The sequence below is a fragment of the Helianthus annuus genome, chromosome 8 (genome assembly GCF_002127325.2).
Source record: "Helianthus annuus cultivar XRQ/B chromosome 8, HanXRQr2.0-SUNRISE, whole genome shotgun sequence".
Classification (NCBI taxonomy): Eukaryota; Viridiplantae; Streptophyta; class Magnoliopsida; order Asterales; family Asteraceae; genus Helianthus; species Helianthus annuus.
This window is the reverse complement of record NC_035440.2, coordinates 96,968,681-96,985,034: the sequence shown is the minus strand read 5'-3', so window position 1 is coordinate 96,985,034 and position 16,354 is coordinate 96,968,681.

The window sequence follows — 16,354 nt, the reverse complement described above, 5'->3', positions numbered from 1 at the left end:
GCACCCAAAATTTGAAGTCAGTTTGAGGTCTAGATTAAGAGTTATGCTCAATAGCGTAATTAAGAGCTTCTTTAATAATTAAATGGCGTAAATTACGTATAGCCTATCAAAACCCAAATTTTTATACCAAACTTTTTACCCACTGTTATAAAATAATATTTTGGGATTTTTGGTGATTTTTATTTATTTTTAGGCTGAGCATAACTTAGTGTTCTAAGATTAATTCGGTTTATGCCGGTTTTACCCCTTTTTAGCCATAAATTAAGTTTTACAAATCCTTTTGACCTCAAACCAATTTCTACTGATTTGTTATGATAAATAAATTATTTTGAGCCTTCTGGAATATTAAAAATATCAGCTTTTTACAGAAAACCCAGAAATGGCTCTAAATCGCCTTTTTAGGCATTTTTAACGCATAAGTGTGCACTAGAACCTTATTAAGCCTAAGGGATTAAACCTACTGATGTAATTAGTGAATTTTTATATTTTAAACAGTAGGCAAATGTTTTGAACTCAGAATTCCAGAATTTACCTTTTAGGCACATGTGAAATTACCAAAATGCCCCTATGGTGCATAGTAAGGTTAAAGATAATAAATTTCACATAAATTTGATACCCTACTGTTATAACTTAGTAAATTAAGTATATTTACTAACTTAATCAGACCTGTAACTCAGGTTATCATTTTAACCCTTTTACACCTTATAAAATGACCAAAACGCCCTTATGAGGCATAGTCTTGGTTTAAAATCATTTGGGGCATAATGGAAGGTATCATTCTGATATCACAACATATTTTAAGCATATTGACTTCAGAAACTTGTATTTGGCTCTTGTGGTTACTCGTTACGCACTATACGCGTTCGGATCGGCTTATGTGGCTAGTTTGGCCATTTTTAGCCGAAACGGGTCAAACCATATCTTTTCGGTCTCAAAATTAGAATGTGATTATATTACCCATATAAAACAAGTGTGCAAGCTTGTTGGGTCAAAACCACATTCTAAAACGGTCTTCGCCTTATTGTGCGTTTAAAACCGTAATCTTTATATAAAACTAACCGGTCTAAGCTTAAGACCCGTTAGGATTCTAATAGGTTATTAAAACCTTAATTTCCAGATCTAGGAGCCCAGTAAAAGCTACGTGCACTCGTTATATTTGGTTTATACATTGCTCAGGTAAATACGTTTAACTTATTTTCCCTATACGGGCTTGGGGTACGGTATATAAAATATCGCTTGGTCGGGGAATTGACCTTAACCGGTCTTGGTTATGTGCAGTCAAATTAACCCGTTTGAAAATGCTGTTTTGTTTGTTTAAACGCCTTTGGGGGCTTAATGACCATATCCCGGATATCCTTGGCATCATTCAAAGAATGGCCACGACCTTAGCACTCGGGTGTAGGCGTACACCCGTAGTGCTGTACAACATGTATAATCGTCGGTACGAGAGAAGTCTCGCGGCGGAATTATATTAAGTGGTGTGTCTATTAATCATTAACCCGGCACGACCCGGACTACCGAACGCAGAACGAACATGTAATTCTTTTACAAGATTATTAAGCAAATAATTATCCCAAGTTATAAAAAGTTTTATGCCACGAGCATTTAAATCAATTCTAAACATTTTCAAAATGAGTCAGTTAAATTGTATTTACCAGTGTAAACTGACGTATTTTCCAAAAAGACTAAGTGCAGGTACTACGCGTAATAGGCTGGTCACTCCTTAAGCATCCATAGAAGTCTCGCAAGCTTAGGATGCATGAAGTCTGTTGAAATAAAGTTCCTTTTTCGTTTGATTCTGCCTGTGGATTCTATTTCGACATTTTGTGATATTTGAATATTACAATAATTTAAGTTGAAATAAATCTATCTTTGCTTCCGCTGTGCATTATAATTTGTGTTGTTTGACTATGATGATATCAACTACGTCACGTTAATCCCCCACCGGGCCCACCGGTGACACGTGGAAATTAGGGGTGTGACAGGTTGGTATTAGAGCCAACACTGAGTGAATTAAACGCTAGCCTTTTGTGTTTAGTCTCAGTGCACGAATTGCACATTCTTCGAGTTCCGAGTCTAGACAAAGAACATAGGACAAACTCTGTTTTGTTTTATTTTGGGTATTATTATATGTTGTTGTTGTTATCTAAAACTTGTATGCAGGTCAACATGCCACCAAGATTTCTTCGCGGTCGAGGCAAAGGACCAGTCACGGGTCACGATCACGAAGTCGGGCCTTCGCACCGGCGTACCCCATCCATTACCATGAGCACTAGTCCACAAGAGCCATGGAGGCTCTATGTTGAACCCGGGAGACGGTCAGTTTCCCTCAGCTCTTCACCTTCTTACCAGCACTCCTTTGGGCCCCAATCAGAAAATGAGCCCAACGAACAACCACCCTCTTTCATACCTTTGCAGAGATCCAACTCTCACCATTCCTTTGGTGACCCAACCCCAGTCTTCCAAAGCCGATTCAACCCGGCCAACATTTTTCTAGAACCCGGGGGTTTTAACCCACTCGGACTGGAAGACCACTTCTCTGGGGAAAATGACATGGACGAGGATACTGATCCAATGGAGCCTGCTACAGGAACGCCGAACCACCCCATCGAAATCTCGGATGGGTCATCTTTCCACGGATCACTGTACCGCGGTCCGGATAGTTATCAAGAGAGGTTCAAGCAGTGGGACTGGTACTTCACGCCCTCTGAGAACTCGTCCCCGTATCAGCAACAGCAGCAGCAAGATCCTTCTGAGGATCAACGATTTGTGGCAGTCACTCCGCCACCACCACCACCAGTGGAACAGCAGCCGCCTCCGGAGCCACCGAGGCGGAGGAGGTCAAACGCACGGATGTCCGTGCGAGGGGGTGTTTGCATCAACACTCCCCAACCGTCAAGTGGCAGTCATTACCCGCCACTTCAGGAGGAAGAAGAAGAACCACAGATGGGGGTTCCATCAAACCCCATTCCAGATGTCAACTCAGTGCCTGGGGCGCCTCCGTTGGGTTTTGACAACCCAATTCCTGCTTATTCTGCGGCATACAACCCGTTTGAAATGCCGAGCCACAACAGCTTTAATTATGCGGAGGTCGATCCATATCAAGTAGCTCGGGACTACAACGCTCTTCACCCTGAAGGGCCGTATGGAGGACCATGGACCACTGGTTACCCAACTTATGGGTACCAGCATCCACCTATGTACCAGCCGCCGCAGCCACAGCTTATCCTGCCGGAGCGTCAATAGGAGGTTCTTGATAGGTTGAACCAGGTCGAACGAGAAGTTCGAGAAGACCGCAGAGAGCGGCAAGGCTTCTTCAAGGGTCTGTCAGACTTGCTAAAGGGGAAGTCCAAGAGGAGGGGTCACTGAAGACCTTGTTGTTTGTTGCTTAGTTGTAATCAGTCCCTGCGTGGACTTGTTGTTTCTGTATTTAGCTCCTGCGCGAGCTTGTCTCTTTGTATTCTGCCCCTGCGTGGGCATGTCTTTCAGTTAACCCCTGCGTGGGTTTGTTTGTTGTTTTGTTTATTTGTTTATTGTGTTTCGCCCCTGTGTGGGCATGTTATTTGTATAAGTCTCGTTTAGGGCAAGTATTGTACTGTTAAATCTTTATTTAATAAAATGTTGCATTTTAAATTTTCATGATTTTTGCTATAAATAAGTATATGAATAAACTTAAAATGAAAAGGTAAAAATGAAAATAACATTTCTTAAAGAAGACCTGCCATTAATATAAAATGGCAAAATCTAAAAAGGGACAAGACCTAGCCACATGTCATTTTAAGACAAGGCCAAGATGGTATCTCCATAATTAGATTCAGGTCCATAATTAATGTCTCAACTTAGGATTGATCTGCGTTATAAAGAAAATCTAAGGGGTAAAAGCCTAGCCACGTGTCGTCGCAGACATGGCCAAGATGGCAGAACCTGTCTAGAAGATTCCAAATTTTGTAACATACTGGGCTAATTGTGACACGGTAAAAGTCACATAGGCCATCATTGAAAATTGGGTTAATTTGAAATTCCCTGTAAGTAAATGTCCATTCCTTGGGAATGAAGTGCCTACGGGTAATAATTAATGTCCTAGGGACTAAGAGACAGTTAGAGTCTGCAACTCACTGTCTAGGATAGGGTAATGAACTGTGATTCAGACCCTAATACCTTGATTCTGTAAGAATCCGGGTTATAAACTAACACTGTCCTTGTGACTAAGTTATATGTTAATTCTTAACTATAATATAGGATTATAATACAGATCCTGAATTAATATTTGATTAATAAATTAACCTGCAATGGCTATTTAAAACCATGGTTAATAAAATACTGTATTACCTGTTAAATAAAACCTTGCCCATTATTGTTATATGTAGCATTTGAAGCTACATGGCGGGGTCGGATGAAGTGAATAGTCGTCCGGTGGAAAACCATGATAATGCAAAGATACAGTTAACTGGTGCGGAGTTGAAAGCACTGGTAGATGATGCGGTTACAAAGGCATTAGAAAGACAGTACAGTGAGTACAGTGGGACCTACAGTAGAACCCTGTCTACACCGCATAATAAGTCTAAGACTCATTCGGAGGCTCACAGCAAGCCACCTTCTGTCCAACCCAAGTCTAAAAAGGAGGAATCCAAGAAGGAGGATGATAGACATTCTTCGAATGAAAATGATAATCATTCCAAGAAGATTGTGCTTTATGATGCCCCACGTGCCAAGGGTTGCACGTATAAATACTTTGTGTCTTGTAAACCCCGGGATTTCACTGGGGAGAAGGGGGCAGTGGACTGTATGACTTGGCTTGATGAGATGGAGACAGTAGTGGATATAAGTGGCTGTGCTGAAAAAGATATTGTGAAGTTTGTGACACAATCTTTTAAAGGTGATGCACTGCAATGGTGGAAGTCGCTGATTCAAGCCACCTGAAAGATACCGCTATACAACATGTCTTGGGAACAATTTGTTGCCCTAATCAAGGAGAATTACTGCCCTCAGCACGAGGTCGAAGGAATAGAGTCTGACTTTCTGTCTCTGGTGATGAAGAACCTGGACTGCCAGGCTTACCTCACAACCTTCAATACCTTGTCAAGGCTAGTTCCCTACCTTGTAACACCTGAACCAAAAAGGATAGCCCGTTTCATTGGGGGTCTGGCCCCAGAAATTAAAGCAAGCGTCAAGGCCTCTCGGCCCACTACTTTTCGATCAGTGGCTGACATATCTCTGTCCCTTACAAAGGACGCAGTTAGACAGAGATCAATGAGAGCCGCAGATGCCGAGAAGCGAAAACGCGAAGATGATAGTTCGCGACGCTCAGATAAAAAGCGTAAGGGCAATGACGACCACAAGAAAGGGTCGGGATCCAAGAAGGGAGATCAACAGTCGGGTGAAAAGCCCAGGTGCAAGGTTTGTAAAAAGCACCATTTCGGGAAATGCAGGAAGGAGTCTAGATCCCAATCTCAGCAGAAACTATGTGGGATTGCAAGTCCCCGGATCATAAGGCATTAGATTGCAAGAAACTTAAGGATGCCACCTGCTACAATTGTAATGAGAAGGGACATATTAGACCCAGCTGCCCGAAGCTTGCCAAGAAAACAGAAGAAGGAAAGAAGACTAATGCAAGGGTCTTCCGCATGGATGCAAAGGAAGCTATTCAGGACGATAATGTCATAACAGGCACTTTTCTCATTAATGATGTCTACGCAAGGATATTATTTGACTCTGGGGCGGATAGGTCCTTTGTAGATAATAAGTTCTGTGAACTGTTGAAATTACCTGTTAAAGTTTTAAGTATGAAATATGAAGTGGAATTAGCTGATGGAACAATAGAAACAGTTTCGACTGTGTTAGATGGATGTGTCCTATCCATTAGGAACCACTCTTTTCCTTTGTCCTTGTTACCCTTTAAGCTAGCAGGCTTTGATGTAGTAATAGGAATGGATTGGTTATCGCGTAACCAAGCCCAGATAGTGTGCAACAAGAAGCAGGTAGTAATCAAGACCCCATCTGGTGAGCCACTCACTATTCAGGGTGATACTCAACACGGAATACCAGAGCAAGTGGCCATGCTTAAGGCATCAGGATGCACGAGTAAGGGTTGCGTCATTTATATGGCACAAGTAACCATTGACGAGAAGAAGCCCAGGATCGAAGACATACCGGTCATTTCTGATTATCCCGAGGTTTTTCCGGAGGAACTACCTGGTTTGCCACCAGATAGGCAGGTGGAATTTAGGATTGACATTATCCCCAGAGCTGCACCAGTGGCCAGAGCACCACATAGATTAGCACCAACGGAGATGAAGGAATTAAGAACACAACTAGATGATTTACTAGCTAAAGGTTTTATTAGACCTAGTTCATCTCCATGGGGAGCGCCAATTCTGTTTGTTAAAAAGAAGGATGGATCAATGCGTCTATGCATTGATTACCGTGAGCTAAACAAGGTTACTATCAAGAACAGATATCCTTTGCCTAGAATCGATGATCTATTCGACCAGCTACAGGGAGCGAGTTACTTTTCTAAGATAGATCTCAGGTCAGGCTATCACCAATTGAAAGTTAAGGAGGAGGATGTACATAAGACCGCGTTTAGGACTCGTTATGGTCACTACGAGTTCCTAGTGATGCCTTTTGGGCTCACTAACGCACCTGCCGCATTCATGGATCTCATGAATCGCGTATGCAAACCTTATCTGGATAAATTTGTCATCGTCTTCATCGACGACATCCTCATCTATTCAAAGAACCAAGCTGACCATGAGAAGCATCTTCGGTGCATTCTTAAGCTGCTCCATCAAGAGAAGCTCTATGCCAAGTTTTCAAAGTGTGAATTTTGGCTTCGTGAAGTCCAGTTCCTTGGACACGTTGTGAGTGAACGTGGAATTCAAGTGGATCCCGCGAAGATAGAAGCTATCATGAACTGGCAAGAGCCAAAGACACCTTCAGAGATTCGTAGCTTCCTAGGTTTGGCTGGATACTATAGGCGTTTTATTGAAAACTTCTCAAGAATTGCTGCACCCTTGACATCGTTAACACGTAAGAACATTAAGTTTAATTGGGGGCCTAAGCAGCAAGAATCTTTTGATATCTTGAAGCAGAAGTTAAGTAACGCACCCGTGCTAACTCTACCTGAAGGCATTGAAGAATTTGTGGTGTATTGTGATGCATCACACACCGGAATGGGTTGTGTGTTAATGCAAAAGGGCAAGGTCATAGCCTACGCTTCACGTCAATTAAAGGTGCACGAGAAGAATTACACCACCCATGACTTGGAGTTGGGTGCCGTTGTATTTGCACTAAAGCTTTGGAGGCATTATTTGTATGGGACGAAGTGTGTAATCTATTCCGACCACAAGAGCCTTCAACACCTGTTCAATCAGAAGGATTTGAACATGAGGCAGCGACGATGGATGGAAACCTTGAACGATTATGATTGTGAAATAAGATACCATCCAGGCAAGGCCAATGTAGTCGCAGATGCTTTGAGCAGGAAGGAAAGGGTGAAGCTGATAAGGATCAATGCCAAGAGCATTGAAATTAAGAGTAGTTTGAATAAAAGGTTGTTAGCTGCACAAAAAGAAGCTGTGTTGGAAGCTAACTATCCTGAGGAGAAATTAGGAGTAACTGAAGAACAGTTGTCCTACGACAAAGACGGAATGTTGAGATTAAATGGACGAATATGGGTTCCTGTATATGGAGGACTTCGGGATGTTATCCTCAAGGAAGCCCACAGTTCCAAGTATTCCGTCCATCCTGGAGCTGATAAGATGTACCAGGATTTAAAGGCGAATTATTGGTGGATAGGCTTGAAAAAGTCTATAGCTGCTTATGTAGCTAAATGCTTGACGTGTGCCAAAGTCAAAGCTGAACATCAGAAGCCGTCAGGTTTACTACAACAGCCTAAAATTCCCACTTGGAAATGGGAAATGGTAACGATGGACTTCATCACCAAATTGCCTAAGACGCCGAAGGGAAATGATACTATATGGGTCATAGTTGATAGACTGACTAAGTCAGCACATTTCCTACCCATTAGAGAGACTTTCAGCTCTGACATGCTAGCCCAACTGTACGTGGATAAGATTGTGGCCTTGCATGGCGTACCAGTATCTATTATCTCAGATCGAGATATTAGATACACATCTCATTTCTGGAAGAGTTTCCAACAGTCTCTGGGCACTCAATTGAATTTCAGTACGGCTTACCATCCTCAGACGGATGGGCAGAGTGAGCGTACTATTCAGACGTTGGAAGACATGTTGCGTGCATGTGTAATTGATCTAGGAGGTAGTTGGGACAGGCATTTACCGTTGGTTGAGTTCTCCTACAATAATAGCTACCATACTAGCATTAAGGCTGCACCTTTTGAGGCACTATATGGTAGAAAGTGCAGAACGCCCATTTGCTGGGCAGAAGTGGGAGATACGCAATTATCAGGTCCTGACTTAGTCTTCGAGACAACGGACAAAATTGTCCAAATCCGCGACCGCCTGAAAGCTGCTCGAGACAGGCAGAAGAGTTATGCGGATGATAGGCGAAAACCTCTTAAATTTGAGGTTGGCGATAAAGTGTTGCTAAAAGTATCGCCTTGGAAAGGGGTGATGCGATTTGGTAAGAAAGGTAAGTTAAGCCCAAGGTATATAGAACCATTCGAGATCATCGAATGTGTAGGATCAGTGGCTTATAAGTTGAACTTACCTGAAGAGCTCGATGGTATTCATAATGTATTTCACGTCTGCAATCTGAAGAAATGTCTAGCTGATGAGTCGCTAGTCATACCACACACAGATGTGCATATAGATGAGAGCTTAAAATTTGTGGAAAAACCTGTGTCGATTGAGGATCGACAGGTAAAGAAGCTTCGGAGAATGCTTGTGCCTATTGTCAAGGTAAAGTGGGATGCTCGTAGAGGTCCTGAATATACATGGGAGTTAGAGTCCAAAATGCAGGAAAATACCCTCATTTGTTTCCTTAAATCTCGAGGTCGAGATTTCTTTTAAGGGGGTGAGGATGTAACACCTCGGAAATTCTTGTCCAATAAAATAAAGACACGTGTCATGAGGGACAAACGTGTCAGGGAAACCGGATTAAATATAAAGATGTATGGTAGGATTTTAAATGCAAGGGCGTCATGTTATTTCAAAATACCTCTGAACGACCCAAGGGCGACATGTTATTAAAATACCTCTGAGCGACCCAAATTTATAAATCCCAAGATCCTTAAATCGTTTGATAAACATCTTATATATATGTATTAACCGGTCGTTTCTAAAGTTCCATCTTTTATATGGAATTTGGATTATTGGGAGTGTTGCTACTAAAATGCTGAATAAAATTCTTGTATAAAAGAAATTAATAGTAGTTAACTAACATGACCAACTCTTGTGAGAATTCAAGATTTAAATCCTTGGAAATATCCGTCACTTTAAGAGATTACAAGATGCCAAGGTTGTAGAAACATGTAAGGGACATACAAGCATGCAATGGCTGAGCCACTAGGTCCCACAACTGAGAAAGTTAGCATGTAATTCGGAATCCACGAGGTTGCATGGTCAAGACTTGAAGTTTGTGAAGTTTTTGTTTTTCTGACCACCGGTTACGGACCGCAGGGCCCTAGTCTTACGGTCCGTAAGGAGGGTACCTGGGTGATTTCTACTAGGGTCGGTTACGGACCGTAACTGTTTAAGCATACGGTCTGCAAGAGGGGCTTACGGACCGCAAGGCCTTAAGCTTACGGTCCATAAGGCAGTCGCTGGCTGTAGAAAATGGACAGCTGCCTGTTCAGCCTGTTACACCAACTTAAATGAATGGTTTTCAAAACCAGGGACTTGCTAGGCAGTATATAGCATCATAGAGACACCTGGGATGATCTTGTAACCACTCTAGGCTATCTTGGCATCATCTTGGACCTCAAGGTTCACTATATAAGAGCTTGAAGTTGTGAATACATTACATGCTCACTTGCAACTTTGGTTCAAGACTTCTCTGGAATTTCCTTGGACAGCAACAAGTTCTCATTAAATCCCTAATCCTTCTTAGGACTCTTGTAAGTGTCCTTAACCTCTTTTAAGTTGTTTTAGCTTAGTTAATTAGCTAAAAGTCAAACCGTCGTAATTAAGGTTTGACTTCGTGATTAATTAAATGTGCTCTGTCAAATCACGAATTTAAGATACCTTTAAGTAGGTAATTATGTGGGTAACAAACCCTTAAAATGGTATTTTCAGATTCTCACTCTAAGCATGTCAATTGTCGAGTCAAAGCTAACTTTAAAAAAGTCAACAGAATGCTTAAATCCGAATTAACTTATAATTAGCAATGTAGGATGCATGCAACCTGTTTTAACATTAAAATAACTTGGTAATTAATGTAAGAACATGTTCCAACATGTTCAACTCGACAATTTTCAGTTTAGGCTTGGTTTGGAACCGAAAGTCGCAAAGTTTGACTTCTGCTTTGACTTTCAGTTCTGACCCGTTTAAGCCAAGATTAGGATTGCCTTAGAGCTTCTTTTGAACCTATTTACATGTTAGTATAACTCTCTGAGAAATTACAACTTGGTTCATTAGATATCCTATTCACATGCATGTTTCCGTTAATCGCTTATATGTTGACCATTATGCCCATTTGACCTTAAAACGTGATTTTTGGAAATGTAAAAGGGTAGGCACCTTAGCTACTGATTTATAAACTTGCACCCAAAATTTGAAGTCAGTTTGAGGTCTAGATTAAGAGTTATGCTCAATAGCGTAATTAAGAGCTTCTTTAATAATTAAATGACGTAAATTACGTATAGCCTATCAAAACCCAAATTTTTATACCAAACTTTTTACCCACTGTTATAAAATAATATTTTGGGATTTTTGGTGATTTTTATTTATTTTAGGCTGAGCATAACTTAGTGTTCTAAGATTAATTCGGTTTATGCCGGTTTTACCCCTATTAGCCATAAATTGAGTTTTACAAATCCTTTTGACCTCAAACCAATTTCTACTGATTTGTTATGATAAATAAATTATTTTGAGCCTTCTGGAATATTAAAAATATCAGCTTTTTACAGAAAACCCAGAAATGGCTCTAAATCGCCTTTTTAGGCATTTTTAACGCATAAGTGTGCACTAGAACCTTATTAAGCCTAAGGGATTAAACCTACTGATGTAATTAGTTAATTTTTATATTTTAAACAGTAGGCAAATGTTTTGAACTCAGAATTCTAGAATTTACCTTTTAGCCACATGTGAAATTACCAAAATGCCCCTACGGTGCATAGTAAGGTTAAAGATAATAAATTTCACATAAATTTGATACCCTACTGTTATAACTTAGTAAATTAAGTATATTTACTAACTTAATCAGACCTGTAACTCAGGTTATCATTTTAACCCTTTTACACCTTATAAAATGACCAAAACGCCCTTATGAGGCATAGTCTTGGTTTAAAATCATTTGGGGCATAATGGAAGGTATCATTCTGATATCACAACATATTTTAAGCATATTGACTTCAGAAACTTGTATTTGGCTCTTATGGTTACTCGTTACGCACTATACGCGTTCGGATCGGCTTATGTGGCTAGTTTGGCCATTTTTAGCCGAAACGGGTCAAACCATATCTTTTCGGTCTCAAAATTCAGAATGTGATTATATTACCCATATAAAACAAGTGTGCAAGCTTGTTGGGTTAAAACCACATTCTGAAACGGTCTTCGCCTTATTGTGCGTTTAAAACCGTAATCTTTATATAAAACTAACCGGTCTAAGCTTAAGACCCGTTAGGATTATAATAGGTTATTAAAACCTTAATTTCCAGATCTAGGAGCCTAGTAAAAGCTACGTACACTCGTTATATTTGGTTTATACATTGCTCAGGTAAATACGTTTAACTTATTTTCCCTATACGGGCTTGGGGTACGGTATATAAAATACCGCTTGGTCGGGGAATTGACCTTAACCGGTCTTGGTTATGTGCAGTCAAATTAACCCGTTTGAAAATGCTATTTTGTTTGTTTAAACGCCTTTGGGGGCTTAATGACCATGTCCCGGATATCCTTGGCATCATTCAAAGAATGGCCACGACCTTAGCACTCGAGTGTAGGCGTACACCCGTAGTGCTGTACAACATGTATAATCGTCGGTACGAGAGAAGTCTCACGGCGGAATTATATTAAGTGGTGTGTCTATTAATCTTTAACCCGGCATGACCCGGGCTACCGAACGCAGAACGGACATGTAATTCTTTTACAAGATTATTAAGCGAATAATTATCCCAAGTTATAAAAAGTTTTATGCCACGAGCATTTAAATCAGTTTTAAACATTTTCAAAATGAGTCAGTTAAATTGTATTTACCAGTGTAAACTGACGTATTTTCGAAAAAGACTAAGTGCAGGTACTACGCGTAATAGGCTGGTCACTCCTTAAGCATCCATAGAAGTCTCGCAAGCTTAGGATGCATGAAGTCTGTTGAAATGAAGTTCCTTTTTCGTTTGATTCTGCCTGTGGATTCTATTTCGACATTTTGTGATATTTGAATATTACAATAATTTAAGTTGAAATAAATCTATCTTTGCTTCCGCTGTGCATTATAATTTGTGTTGTTTGACTATGATGATATCAACTACGTCACTTAATCCCCCACCGGGCCCACCGGTGACACGTGGAAATTAGGGGTGTGACAGTATCGTCGTTTCACTTTGTCCGTCTGTTTGAGGATGATATGCAGTACTTAAATTTAGTCGGGTTCCCATTGCTTCCTGGAAACTAGTCCAGAAATGGGAAGTGAAACGACTATCCCTATCCGATACAATGGAGAGTGGGACTCCATGTAAGGATACTACTTCATCTACGTACAATTTAGCTAATCTTTCCATGCTAAAGGTTTCCTTCATCGGTAGAAAATGAGCTGATTTGGTTAATCGATCCACAATTACCCAAATCGCATCATTACCTTTTCTGGTTTTGGGCAACTTGGTAACAAAATCCATAGTTATTAGTTCCCATTTCCAAACAGGCATTTCTAATTGCTGGAGTAACCCTGAAGGGTTTTGGTGTTCTGCCTTTACTTATGAACACGTAAGACACTTAGATACATAACTAGCTATATCCTTTTTCTTTCCTATCCACCAGAAATTATTCCTTAAATCTTGGTACATCTTATTGTTACCTGGGTGCATGGTATACCTAGATTTACGAGCTTCTTCTAAAATCTTATTTCTTAATTCTCCCTGCTTAGGTACCCAAATTCATTTCTTGTGGAATCTCCAAATTCCATCATTTCCTTGTTCAAGTTCTTTTATATAACCTTTCATTCCTTTAGCATCGTCATTGATTGCTGTTTCTTGAACTTTCTTCAATTGTTCCATTAAATCTACTTGTAGATTTAATCTAAACATACGAACTCGTCATTGCTTCTCATGATACTTACGACTTAAGGCCTCTGCTACTACGTTCGCCTTTCCTTCGTGATATTGAATATCACAGTCGTAATCACTTAGGATTTCCATCCATCTTCTTTGCCTCATGTTTAACTCTTTTTGCCCAAATATGTACCTTAGACTTTTATGATCTGTATAAATAGTAAATTTACTTCCATACAGATAATGTCTCCAGATCTTAAGGGCAAAAGTTATGGCTCCTAATTCTAAGTCATGAATCGTATAATTTTCCTCGTGCTTCTTCAATTACCCGGAGGCATAGGCAATTACCTTTTTGTGTTGCATCAACACACATCCGAATCCTAATTTTGAAGCATCACAATATACTTCAAAATCTTCAGTTCCTTCTGGCAAGGCTAAAATTGGAGCATTTGTCAACCTTTGTTTTAAAATCTTAAAAGCTTCTTCTTGTCTAGGTCCCCATTCAAACTTAACCGCTTTACAGGTTAGCTTAGTCAAGGGTACATCTATTTTAGAAAAATCCTTAATAAATCGTCTATAGTATCCAGCTAAGCCTAGAAAACTTCTAATTTCCATAGCCGTTTGTGGGACCTTCCATTTGGTGATTACTTCTATTTTAGCAGGATCTACGTGAATACCTTCATTATTCACCACATGACCTAAAAATTGTACTTCTTGCAATCAAAATTCACATTTCGAGAATTTGGCGTAAAGCTTCTCCTTTCTTAACAAAGTTAAGAGTGCATGTAAATGCTCACAATGTTCTTCCTGACTTTTGGAATAAATAAGTATATCGTCGATGAAAACGATTACAAATTTATCCAAGTATGGTTTACAGATTCGATTCATCATGTCCAAAAATGCTACTAGAGCATTTGTTAGTCCGAAGGCATGACTGTAAACTCATAATGACCATACCTTGTTCTGAAAGCAGTTTTAGGTATGTCTTCCTCTTGTACTTTCAATTGATGATATCTGGATCGTAAGTCTATCTTAGAAAAATACCTAGCGCCTTGGAGTTGATCAAAAAGATCGTCAATCCTAGGTAATGGGTATCGATTCTTAATTGTAACCTTATTCAGTTCCCTATAATCAATACACATCCTCATTGATCCATCTTTCTTTTTCACAAACAACACTGGTGCTCCCCAAGGGGATGAACTAGGTTGTATAAATCCTTTGCTTAGTAAATCGTCTAGCTGCTTTTTCAATTCTAGCATTTCAGTAGGTGTTAGTCGATAAGGTGCTTTGGCTATTGGTGTAGTTCCAGGAATTAGATGAATTCTAAACTCTACTTCTCTATTGGGTGGTAATCCGGGTAATTCTTCTGGAAAAACATCTGGGTATTCTGAGACTACAGGGATGTCCTGAAGTTCCTTACTTTTAGTGTTAATGATTACGGAAATCATATACACTACTTCTTGTTTTCTTGAATAACTAGCCAACTTCATTACTGAAATGAATTTTAGTGGCTTTCGAGGTTTATCTCCTGTAATTAAAATTACCTCTCCTGTGGGGGTACGGATTTCTACGGAATTCTTATCACACAGGATTCAAGCATGGTTGGCTACCAACCAATCCATTCCTAACACCACATCGAATCCGGCTAATTTCATAGGTAACGGGTTGGCAGGAAACTTATGGCCTAATAGTTCTATCTTTCCTTCTTGCAAAACCTTATCTATGTTAACAGAATTCCCATCTGCCGTTTCGAATGTAAAAATCTACCTAAGGGTGGTTAAGGGTAAATTAAGAGCTTGGCAGAATGAAGTATTGATAAAACTTTGGTTTGCACCAGAGTCAAATAATACTTTTGCAACCACGTCATGAACTAAGAACGTACCAGCTATCACATCTGGAATGAGTTCTGCTTCCTGGGTGGTCAGCTGGAATGCTCTGGCATTCTTCTTAGTAGCTCCATCAGTTGGCTTGCCTTTGTTATCTGCTGGTTTAACCAATTTAGGACATTCGGGTTTGAAATGCCAGCTTCTACGCAGTTATAGCAGATCCTGGTCTTTTTCCTACAATCTTCCTCACGATGTCCTATCATTTTGCAAAAATTGCAGGTTACATTGCATCTTCCAAAATGTTTCCTTTTGCAATTTCTGCAGAATGGCGGGGTTGAAGATTGCCCTGTTCCTCTTCTTTTGAAGCTGTTATTATTACCCGTACGAAATACTTGGGTAATTTTCTGAGCCAATTCCTTCTTCCTGTTTTCATCTCTTGTGCGTACCAGTTCATCGGTTAGAGTGTTAGCTAATTCCATAGCATCGTCAATAGTACGAGGTCTCGCAGCCTTAACGATGTTACAGATTTCACTAATTAGTCCCCAAATATAACGAGAAATGAGTACTGGTTCTGGCGAAGCCAGTGTTAGTACCACTCTAGCATATTCAAAGAATGTCGAAGTATAACCGCGATACTCTACACCTGTCATACGATGATTTAGGAACTTATTTTTAATTTGATCTTTTTCATATTCGGGACAGAATTTTCTTTCTACAAGACTCTTAAATTCTTCCCAGTTCATAGCATAGGCCATCCTTCTTCCTTTTGCTTGTAGTACCGTGTTCCACCATTCTAGCGCCCCTTCTTTGAACAAATTTGACGCATACATAACCTGATCGCCTACGTCACATTTACTTATTGCAATTACTGCTTTGGTTTTCTCAAACCATCGCAGTGTTGCAGTGGCTCCTTTATTACCTGCAAATTCTGCTGGTTTACAGGCAAGGAATTCTTTGTAAGTGCAACCAGGCGTTGCAACTTTCATTTTCTTAGGAAGTGGGGCCTGCAATGGATTATTATTGTCATGATTGCCACCTCCATTTATGCTATTACTGCCGTTATCTTCCGGAGTACGTCTACTAGGAATGATTTGTTGTGGTTCAGCAGGTTTCTGAGCAGCAGCCAGGATTGCTGGAATAGCATTGGCTATCCCTTGAGCAACGATATTTTCGATATCTTGCC